At 41.4% G+C, this 11,150-nt stretch overlaps 1 pseudogene; it reads right to left on the bottom strand.

Moving 5' to 3' along the window:
* Positions 1 to 310: 310 nt before the first annotated feature.
* LOC124790404 lies at positions 311 to 427 on the bottom strand (annotated as a pseudogene).
* Between the last annotated feature and the right edge of the window lie 10,723 nt (positions 428 to 11,150).

The raw sequence follows: 11,150 nt of genomic DNA, 5'->3' as shown, positions 1-11,150 counted from the left end.
ATAATGTATAAGTTTTTGCAACTCTCTGTACGCATTTTTGTGTAAGTGGGAGTTTTCATGCTTTTCCATTTTGCAGACAAATGTACAAGATCCCTAACATATGTATTAGCACTACATCTTCAGGCCACAAGTGGCCCATCGGGACCATCCGACCGCCGTGTCATCCTCAGTTGAGGATGCGGATAGGAGGGGCATGTGGTCAGCACACCGCTCTCCCGGTTGTTATGACGGTTTTCTTTGACCGAAGCCGCTACTATTCAATCGAGTAGCTCCTCAATTGGCATCATGAGGCTGAGTGCACCCCGAAAAATGGCAACAGCAGATGGCGCCTGGATGGTCACCCATTCAAGTGCCAGCCACGCCCAACAGCGCTTAACTTCAGTGATCTCATGGGAACCGGTGTATCCACTGCGGCAAGGCCGTTGTCTAACATATGTATTAGTCCACGAATTTACTTCCAGGCTGAAAATCAGACATTCTTACGTTGCAGCCACACAACTTGCACTAATTGTACACTTTCTTGCTAAATGTTTGCTTGTAATCACACTTACGTGATTTTGTCACTCTCTCAATGAATGGATGTGGTCTCGGAGGCCATAGTTCCTTTGTGGCTAACATTTGTTGGTAATTTACTTTCCTGTTTCCAGAATGAGATTTTCACTCTGCACTGATATGAAACTTCCTAGCAGATTAAAAGTGTGTGCCAGATCTAGACTTGAACTCGGGACCCTTGCCTTCCGTGGGCAAGTGCTCTACTGACTGAGCTGCCCAAGCATGACTCACAGCTTTACTTTCCTGATAGCATTTAAAATAGATTCAACACAGTTCACATTTACACTGCACCCAAAAGCCAATCCCCACACAGTAAACAACCAACTGCAGACACAAACTGCTGTCTGTGGAAATGATCAGTTCAAGTAGTAATGTCTACCAACATGGTCGCTTGACTAGAATACAAATGAGGCACTGAGATCCATAATGTCCTACAGCACAGATGAACCTGACCCACAATATGATCAACAGATTCCAGAAGCATGAATAAATGTTACAATCTCACAATCAACAATGATGTGTTTTAGGCCCTTACAATTGTCAGTGCCTCAAATCGATTGGAAAATGGAAATGAAGTCCCATGCTTCTTTACAGAGCGTAGGGGAACAATGCGGGAGACCCGCACCACCTTGCTAGGCAAGGTCCTAATGGAGGTGGTTTGCCGTTGCCTTCCTCCGACCATAATGGGGATGAATGATGATGATGATGAAGACGACACAACAACACCCAGTCATCTCGAGGCAGGAAAAATCCCTGACCCCGCCGGGAGTTGAACCCGGGACCACGTGCTCGGGAAGCGAGAACGCTACCGCGAGGGGCGGACCTCAAATGGATTACTATATGATAAAATTCAAAACTTAATATAATATAAATCATTCAGAAACCCACAAAATAGATTTTTCTCTCAGTACAACTTTAACATATACTGACATCCAATCTAATTTTACTATATAGTGAGTGAATTGGCATATCTGAGGAGTGTGCTATCATCTGGTGGGATTTATGCCAAGCGAATGGGGATAAAAGTTTGCTGCAGTGTGCTACCACCTGGTAGCACTGATGTAAACTTGCATATGAGTGGTAAGGGCTAGCTGTGCACATCGTGAACTGTGAAATTTGTTTATCAAATCCGTATGTATTTGGCCCATAAGGCAGTTACGTGACCCAGTTGCGCAAAAGCTTCTTAAAACATGCACAGCTGAGGAAGTGCTCGCAACCCTGATGCCAAATTTCACACAGGCTTAGAAGCGCAGTAAATCTACGTGTTGTATCTTTCAGATTGCAGCAGCTGTTACATTTAACAGCATTCAAAGAAAAATAATGAATAAATCTTCAAGGTGTCGAAAGTTAGGGTGTTCACTTGCTCTTACACAGCAACCACCACTGAGTAGGGCCAATAAACTAAGGTGACAAAAGCCATGGGATAGCAATATGCACACATAACAACCGGCATAAAATGGCAGTGCTTTGGCAGAGCTTTCATTTAACTCAAATGATTCATGTGGAAAGGTTTCTGATGTGATTAAGGCTGCATGACGGGAATCAATGGACTTTGAATGCAGAATGCTAGTTGGAGTTACACACATTGGACGTCCCATTTTGGAAATAATTAGAGAATTGAATATTGTGAGAGCCATAGCGTCAAGAGAGTGCCGAAAATACAAAATTTCAGCCATTACCTCTCACCACAGAGAACGCAGTGGCCAACAGCCTTTACTTAATAACAGAGAACAGCAGCATTTGTGTAGAGGTGCCAGTGCTAACAGAAAAGCAATACTATGTGAAATAACCACAGAAATCAATGTGCTACATAGAATGAACGTATCTGTTAGGACAGTGTGGCCAAATTTGGTGTTAATGGGCTATGTCAGCAGGCTGCCAATGGGAGTGTCTTTGCTAACAATACATTACCTGTAGCTCGTGTGCTTGTGGCCATAGCATTTGAACCCTAGATGACTGGAAAAGTGTGTCCTGGTCAGATGAGTCCCAATTTCAGTTGGTAAGAGCTGATGGCAGGGTAAGAATGTGACACAGACACCATAAAGCCATGGACCCAAGTTGTCAACAAGATACTGTGCAAGCTGGTGGTGGTTCCATAATTATGCAAGCTGTGTTTACATGGAATGGACTGTGTACTCTGGCCCAACTGAACTGACCATTGACCAGAAATGGTTATATTTGACTACTTAGAAACCATTTGCAGCCATTCATGTTTCCAAACAACAATGGCACTTTTATGGATGAAAAGGCACCATGTCACTGGGCCAAAATTGTTCGTGGATGGTTTGAGGGACATTCTGGACAATTCGAGCAAATGATTTAGCTCCACAGATCACCTGACATGAAACCCATCGAACATTTGTGGGATGTAATCGAGAGGTCAGTTCATGCACAAAATTCTGCACTGGCAGCACTTTTGCAATTATGGATGGCTATAGAGGCAGTACTTCTGCAGGGAATTTCCAACAACTTGTTGAGTCCATGCCACTTTGAGTTGCTGCAGCACCGAGCAGCGAAAGAAAGTACACCATGATATTAGGAGGTATCCCATGACATTTGTCACCTCGGTGTACATGATTCAGTTTTTAGATGATTTGATCTGTCCAAAATTTTGTACACAAAGCTGCCACATCTGACAGCAACAATGGCTGGGCATTGGGTGAATGAAGAATCAGTGACATATACTGGTACATCAGTCTATGCTGCTTCAGCTCTATTACAGAGTTGATCAATGTTGTACTGGTTTTACTAGTGGTTGTTTTAAGTTCGTTGAGAATTTACCCACTCCCAATTCAGTTTCAGTTCATTCACCATTGACCACTTACAACGGAATTGGTCTGAACATTAAATATACAATTAAAAATAACTTTACAGTAAAGTTTTTACAATTTAATTCCACTTCTTTTAGCAACGTTCTTATATACTAATGTCAATGATTATTTCAAAATATTCTGTTTCTTATAAAATGAGTGTTTGAGTAACCAGTCATAAATCTTACATTTGAAAATATTACTGGTCAGTGACCGAGTAGATGCTGGAAGTTTATTGAAGAGTTTTAAACTCATTATTTTGTGTGAGTTTGCAGTCTTTGTGAGTCTGTGTCGTGGTATGTCCAGTTTGCCTCTGGCGTTGTGGGGATGTATATTCTCTCTGGTCCCGAAGTCATTTAAGTTGCTTTTGACATAAAGCAGTGGTCTGTAGGTGTATAGATTCACAACAGTTAATATTACATGCTTGATAAAGAGGGGGTGGCAGTGTTCCTTAGACTTAACTTTTTTCATTATTCTGATTACTTTTTTTTTTGAATTTTCAGAATTTCACTGACAAAGCAAGAATGTCCCCATAACAATATGCCATAGACAATGTGCAATTGAAACAGGCCAAAATATACCACCTTTAGATACTCATCAGTGACTACATCTGTCAGTCTCCAGATGAGATAACACACTCTTGCTATTCTCTTGCAGATATGGCTAATATGTTCCTCCCAGTTTAATTTTGAATCACTGTGGAATCCTAACAATTTTACTAATTTGCTTTCAACAGTTGTAGTTAAACCCAGTATTAGTTCTTCTGTTTTATCAGGATTACGTAGGAGCTCATTAGGAGAAAACCAATTCATTACTAGTTCTAGTTTTTCCTGTTGCCTGATGCAGTTCTGTTGTGTCATGGTGTTAATTGAGCAGTGTTGTGTCATCTGCATGAATCACAATTGAATTTGCTCCTACATAGTAAGGTAAGTCATTAATTGCAATGATGAACAGAAAAGGACTGAGCCCTGAGGCACTCCAGTCAGAACTTCCTTCAGCGAAGAGCATCTATTTTTAATTGATACAAACTGTCTCCTGTTACTTAAGTACGATTCGATTACATCTAAAGATGGTTTGTGTATGCCATAAAATTCCAGTTTTGCAAGTAGTGTGTTAAATGGTATGCAGTCGAAGGCTTTGCTAAGATCACAAAGTACAACTGATACTAGATCCTTATTTTCGAATGCAGTTAACACCTGGTTAACAACTTCAGCGACAGCAGTAGTGGTATTTTTACCATGTTGATATGCAAACTGTCTGTTGGAGAGGAGATCATGCTTTTCAAAATAGTTGTTTAGTTGGCTGTACATTAGATATTCTAAAACTTTAGAGAAAATTGAGACAATGGAAACTGGTCGATAGTTCTGGGACAGATGCTTGTCTCCCTTTTTAAAGGCTGGTATCACTTTAGCAGTTTTGAATGCATCTGGGAAAACTTCAGATTCTAAACACACATTAAAAATGAGAGAAAGAGGTTGACAGATAAAGTGCATTATTATTTTTTCATTACATAGTAAGAGAACCAATAACAGTCCATACTTTTGAAGTTGGTGAACCTTCCCACAGCTTTTACAATGTCATCTGGAGTGACAACATTCCAGTGGAAAGTATACCTCCTATGGGGCACAGCACTAAGATGATCTAGTGCACAAGTGCCATTTTGCTTGATTTTGTTTTTCAGCTCACTCACTGAGTTTAGGAAGTAATTATTTACTTCTTCTGGGACCATCATTGCATCTTGTGTGTGGGTTTGTGAATTATATTGGTTGATGATGTCCCATGCTGCTTTACGTTTGTTGGAAGCACTTTCAATGTAATGTTCACACGCATGTTTTTTGGCCAAGGACAGTTTGTCTTTGTAGGTTTTTTTTGCATTTTAAATAAACTTATTTTAAATAAGCTCTATAAGAAGTATTATCTAGCTCAGGTCCTTGTTTACAAGAATTTTTATATATTCTGTACAGTCTGAGCATCTCCTCCCTAGTGAGAGCTAGCTCATCTGTATACCATTTTAGCTGTTTGTTTTTCTGTTTATGCTCAGGGCTACTTTTGATTAATGTTGACCAGAAGTACCATAACTCTGTGTGAGTATTTTCAGGAAGTTGTTAAACACCATTTCACCAGCCCCTTCCCAGGTTGTGCGTTGTATACAAAGTCCCAGTTAACATCAGATAATCTGTCAATAAATAAATTAATACATTCATCTTTCTGCCCTCTTATCCATGTGGCTTTAGACTTAATTCTAACTGGTGTGTCTGATTTAGGCAACTGGTCACAGCAGAATGTTAAAATCGACAGTTCATGATCAGCTATGGCTCCACTGGCAATCCTGACGTCATTCATATCTCTAGAAAAATTTACTATAATATTATCTAAGCACACATTATCCTGTGTTGGTATGTAATTTGTACATTGAAAATTTAGTGATCTTAAGATATTAAAAAATGTTCTAGTAACATATTCATCACTGTTGGCTATTTCAATGTTGAAATCGCCACGGATAATTAGTTTTGTTTTAGATTTTAGTACTTTCCTCAAAAGCAGCTCAAATCTTTCAAAAAATGTATTTGCATCTCCACCTGGTGATCTATATAAGCTAACAATTATAGTATTCTATGCATTTAGTCTTATACAGCTAAATTCTCCATCTAGCTGTGCACAGTAAGAGCGAACCTCTATTTTGGTAAACATTATAGTATCTTTAACAAATATTAGAACACCTCCATTCTTTCTTTCACTTCTACACATAATGTTTTCAACAGCGTACCCTTGAGGAACAAAATATTGTGCTTGGACTTCTGTCAGCAAATGTTCTGAGACACAAACAACATCAATGTTTTCAATACTGCAAAAATGTTCTAATTGTAATACTTTGTTCCTAATGCAGCGAATGTTCGTTTGCATCACGGTAACAGATTTCTGTTTATTGTTTATTGTCTGTGAACACTCTCTCATTCAAATGTTGCTTTTAGCACCTAGTTCACGTACAGGAGGTTTATTACCTGCCGATCCACTGACTTTTATACTAAAAAATGATGTACATTCCAAGTATTACTCAAACCACTACTTTTGTAGATTGTTTTATCCCATGTGAGTCTGTCTTTAATTATTTGGTTGACACGTTCTCACACAAACTTTTTCCCTTCATAGTTTAGGTGATGCCCATGTCTGGTGTGAAGGTTACGCTGCAGTTTATTTATATTGACCGCAGCACAATTTGTGTATTCAGAGCACAGTTTCTTTATTTTAATATTTGTTCTTCGAATTTCTTTATTAATGCAGAACTGTAGATTAGATCTTGCCTATGAAGCACTGTAGCAACAACTGTATTCTTTGATTTATTTTTTTCTAGAAAGTTTTGAAGCACTTTTACGCAAACATCCGCTTCATTTTTCGCAACATCATTTGATCCCATTATGCATATGACAGTCATTTTCTTGCTTGGATTTTGTTTGAATGCAAGTGTCTAAAACGTGTTTAGTTCCTGCTCCAGGTTTGACAACACTGGTTACTGTTATGTCTTGATTTATTTCTCGAAACATACTAGATATATTCCTGCCATGGCTGTCTGTCAGAAGAAGCACATTGTTCTTTTTACCTGATGTTCCCCGTTTATCTTCATTTTTCTCAGAGTGATTATTCATTTTCAGCGCATTGTCTTTTGCAATGTCTGGACCATATACACTGTCTTTAACACCATCACTGGACTGCAGAACACCGTATTTGTTTTTATCCGTAAATGTAACTGCTGTTGCAAAGTTCATTGTTATTTCTCCAGCTAAAGTCCAATGATGCATTGGTATCTGGTTTTTCTATTTAAATTACCCAGATCAGGGTTTTCAGGCTGTATTCTCACATCAGACCAGGAATGACACACAGGGTGAACCAGAGTTTAACCGACAAACTTTCAGATGTTCAGGAGTACCAGAGGCTTGCGGTAGAGTTATTGTATTTCATCTGGTTACTTGGCCCCATTAGCTTTGTATCTGTATTGCACTTAAAATAGTGTACAACATTGCAAATGTTGACAGTATATGCTATGCTGCATCTTATTTTCGTTCACTCATGGTATCTCCTGTTGACAACAATAATGCCGTCCTTGGCTCTCCCTCAAGTACGTGTTCAGTGCTGCTCGATTCCGTCTAGGATTTTGTTTTCTGGCATTGCTAGTTGTGAGTTAACAGTGATGCACAGCAGTACTCTGAATCACTTTGAAGAGTTGGATGGTATGAACCTTGTCAATGGGTCCAGTTAATGCAGTGGAACAATGGCACGACAGTGCTATGCTGAGCTGTTTCCACACCAACAGCAACCACATCGCAGTACGTTTGCATCTGTACATAGTCGCCTATGAGAAACTGGTTTCTTCCACGTTGAGATAGAAGATACTGAGTGTGTGAGGTGTGCTAGAACACCTGACAAGAAAAAGAATGTATTACATGTGATTGATGGCAGTCCTGTCTCTAGTAGTTAGGGCATTGCATCACCACTGAACAAAAGCCAGTCACCTGTTTTGAGAGTCTTACTTGAACAACAAGTGCACCCATATCATCCGCAGAAGGTGCAGTCTTTGCAGCCAGCGGACTTTCCATTTCACATGGTGGTTGCAATTTTGTTCCTACAGCAATGTACAGAAGGCCCCAATTTTCCTGCTTTCATGTTATTTACTGATTGGGCCATTTTTATTGAGAGGACAAGTTCAATAGTAGAAATAACTTTGTATGGCATGACGAAAATCCACACACACTTGTGTAATATGACCACAGTAGAGAGATTTAATAACAAAGGAAAAAGTCTTCTCAATAAAAATGATTAACTTCTCAGATGCTAACTGGCATACGCCTGGGGCACACAGTGAATAAATGTAGTGGGACATGAAGACTATGCCACTGATAATCCCTGATGACGGAAGTTGAGTGTTTGGAGTATTGGCCGACAGCTACGTCTCAGGATATCGCCGGAAATTCGTGCTTCCAGCTGCAGTGGCTTCTGACCGGGCTCTGACTGATGGGCTGTTAAGAGCTGGTGCATGAATTGGCCTGGAGCTTTGGTGGAACAAACTTCCAATGTATTGGCTTGATCACCCTGTATAACTGGGGTGCGGAGGAATTCATACTGATCCAGAATGAGATTTTCACTCTGCAGCAGAGTGTGCACTGATATGAAACTTCCTGGCAGATTAAAACTGTGTGTGGGACCAAGACTCAAACTCGGGACCTTTGCCTTTCGTGGGCAAGTGCTCCACCATCTGAGCTACCCAAGCACAACTCACGACCTGTCCTCACAGCTTCAATTCTCCCAGTACCTTGTCTCCTACCTTCCAAACTTCACAGAAGCTCTTCTGCGAACCTTGCAGAACTAGCACTCCTGGAAGGAAGGATATTGTGGAGACATGGCTTAGCCACAGCCTGGGGGATGTTTCCAGAATGATATTTTCACTCTGCAGTGGAGTATGAGTTGATATGAAACTTCCTGTCAGATTAAAACTGTGTGCCACACCGAGACTCGAACTCGAGCTCTCTTCCAGGAGTGCTACATCTGCAAGGTATGCAGGAGACCTTCTGCGAAGTTTGGAAGGTAGGAGATGAGGTACTGGTGGAATTAAAGCTCAGTTGGCAGAGCACTTGCCCACAAAAGGCAAAGATCCTGAGTTGGGGTCTTGGTCCGGCACACAGTTTTAGTCTGCCAGGAAGTTTCATATCAGTGCACACTCCGCTGCAGAGTGAAAATTTCATTCTGGAAGTAATGTAATTAGTTTAGCACTTTTGAAGCTGTATTTAAATATCTTCTTGCCCATCCACAGCTCTGTATAGTACACCATGACAAAATGCCATTAAAAATAGTTTTCGAAACTATAGGCAGAGTGGTGGCCTTGCTATATTCCACCATGTCCAAGTTAAGAGTTGGCCTGTCAGCATCTAGGAATTGTAATTGCTCCATCCATGTTAAAGAACTGATATTTCTGCTGTTTAAAGTTACTTGATATAGTCCTTTACACAGACAAAAAAGGGCTTAGTTGCTTGGTGACCGGTTAACCTTCACTGCATGTGATACATATTATGTAACTTGAAGGTGGAGTGGGGAGAAAGGAAAGGAACTATTGATGTCAGCTATTACCAGTGTACCACTTGTACACAGTGTTTATCGCAATTGCGCAGTCTATCTCGGCCCACCTCTTGGGTGACCCACATTCCCACCTAGCACCGCCTATTAAGGAATTCTTTTCTGAAGGTATTTCTCATGGGTGTAACCTTGTACAAAAGTGAAAAGTGAACTAATAACAGCCTAGACAAGAAGAGAATACAAGCTTAGAATTGTGCTACAGAAAAATGCTAAAGATTAAAGATGTATGATCATCCTGAGATCTTAAGGCTATGCTCAGATGTACATTTACATGACTACTCTGCAGTTCACACTTAAGTGCCTGTCAGAGGGTTCATCTGTTCAATGAACCTTCAGATGATTTATCTTCTGTTCCACTCTTCAGGAGCATACAGGAAAAGAAACACTTAAATCTTTCCGTGAGACCCCTCAGAGGGTCCACAGCTCTTTGGTGGGTAAGTGTGTGGTGTGCACAGGTCCCTGAGCTACTGCAGCGTTTATTCTTTTCCGGGCTGCTTTACCTTCCCCTTCCTTCTCCTTTCCTTTGCCCTTACTTTACTCCTCTTGGTGTTCTTCCTTATGTTGGACCAGCTATCCTCCTGACTTTGCTTTTCCTACTCCTTTTTTACTTTTCTTTCTTTGGTCCCCCTCAGGTGTCTGACCTCCATCTCTAAATTTGAAATATGTAATGTGAGCCAAATTGGGAAGAACTCCCTCCCTAACATCTTTGACATGGATTCCTGCCCCCCCCCCCCCCTCCTCTCCCTCTCCCTTCTCCCCCTTCCCCTCTCTCTTTGCCCCCTTCCCCTCCCTCCCTGCCATAGCACTTTCCCCTCCTCCTAGGTCACCAGCTCAGTAGCCAGTCTGTGTGGTGGGGCTGTTATGTACCCATCTGGCTGAGTCCCCAGACACCACAGGGATCACCCTGCTGATACCGGCAATGTGAATGCTTTGTGCAAACCGAAGAGTGGTTGCTTATCGTTTGAGGGCATCAGAGCTTCCAGCAATAACCATCTTGCCAGGCAGCCGTTGATGTGGCTCGATGGCACCCGTGAGGCGAGCCACTGTTTGGAATGGGTGGTACAGGGAAGGACATTTGGGACATGAAATGTGTTAAACTCTCTGGTCACTCTTCTGTGGCCACATCTTTTCCTGGAAATAGTTCCTGTTTCTGCCTAGCCAGCCTTACTCGGCCATCCCCTGGGAGGAGGGCCAGGTCCACCGGTTTGGGGTGAAACCCTTTCCACAGCTCCTGCTCTGTACCAGGACTGATGGGGAGATTTTTGCTGCCACCAAACCCCTTTTCTTTGTGGAATATATTGAGAATAAGTTTGCTGAAGTTGAGTCATTAAGCAAGATGAGATCTGGCTCTCCTCATAAAGACCACTTCTGCCAGTCAGTCAGCCTCCCTCTGGGCCTCCAATTGTTTAGGAAATAGCCTTGTGACTATCGCTTCTCACAAGTCACTCAGTATGACACAGGGTGTAATTTTCCTTAGGGACCTCCTCCTCCAGTCCGATGATGAACTTAGGGCTAATCTGGAACGATGTGGCATGCATCCAGCATCTTTAACATGGATGGAGCAATTACAATTCCTAGATGCTGATAGGCCAACTCTTAACTTGGACATGGTGGAATATAGCAAGGCCACCACTCTGCCTATAGTTTTGAAAACTATTTTTAATG

The sequence above is a fragment of the Schistocerca piceifrons genome, chromosome 3, assembly GCF_021461385.2.
Source record: "Schistocerca piceifrons isolate TAMUIC-IGC-003096 chromosome 3, iqSchPice1.1, whole genome shotgun sequence".
Classification (NCBI taxonomy): domain Eukaryota; kingdom Metazoa; phylum Arthropoda; class Insecta; order Orthoptera; family Acrididae; genus Schistocerca; species Schistocerca piceifrons.
Note: the sequence above shows the minus strand (reverse complement) of the source record. Positions and strands in the feature narration are given on the sequence as shown.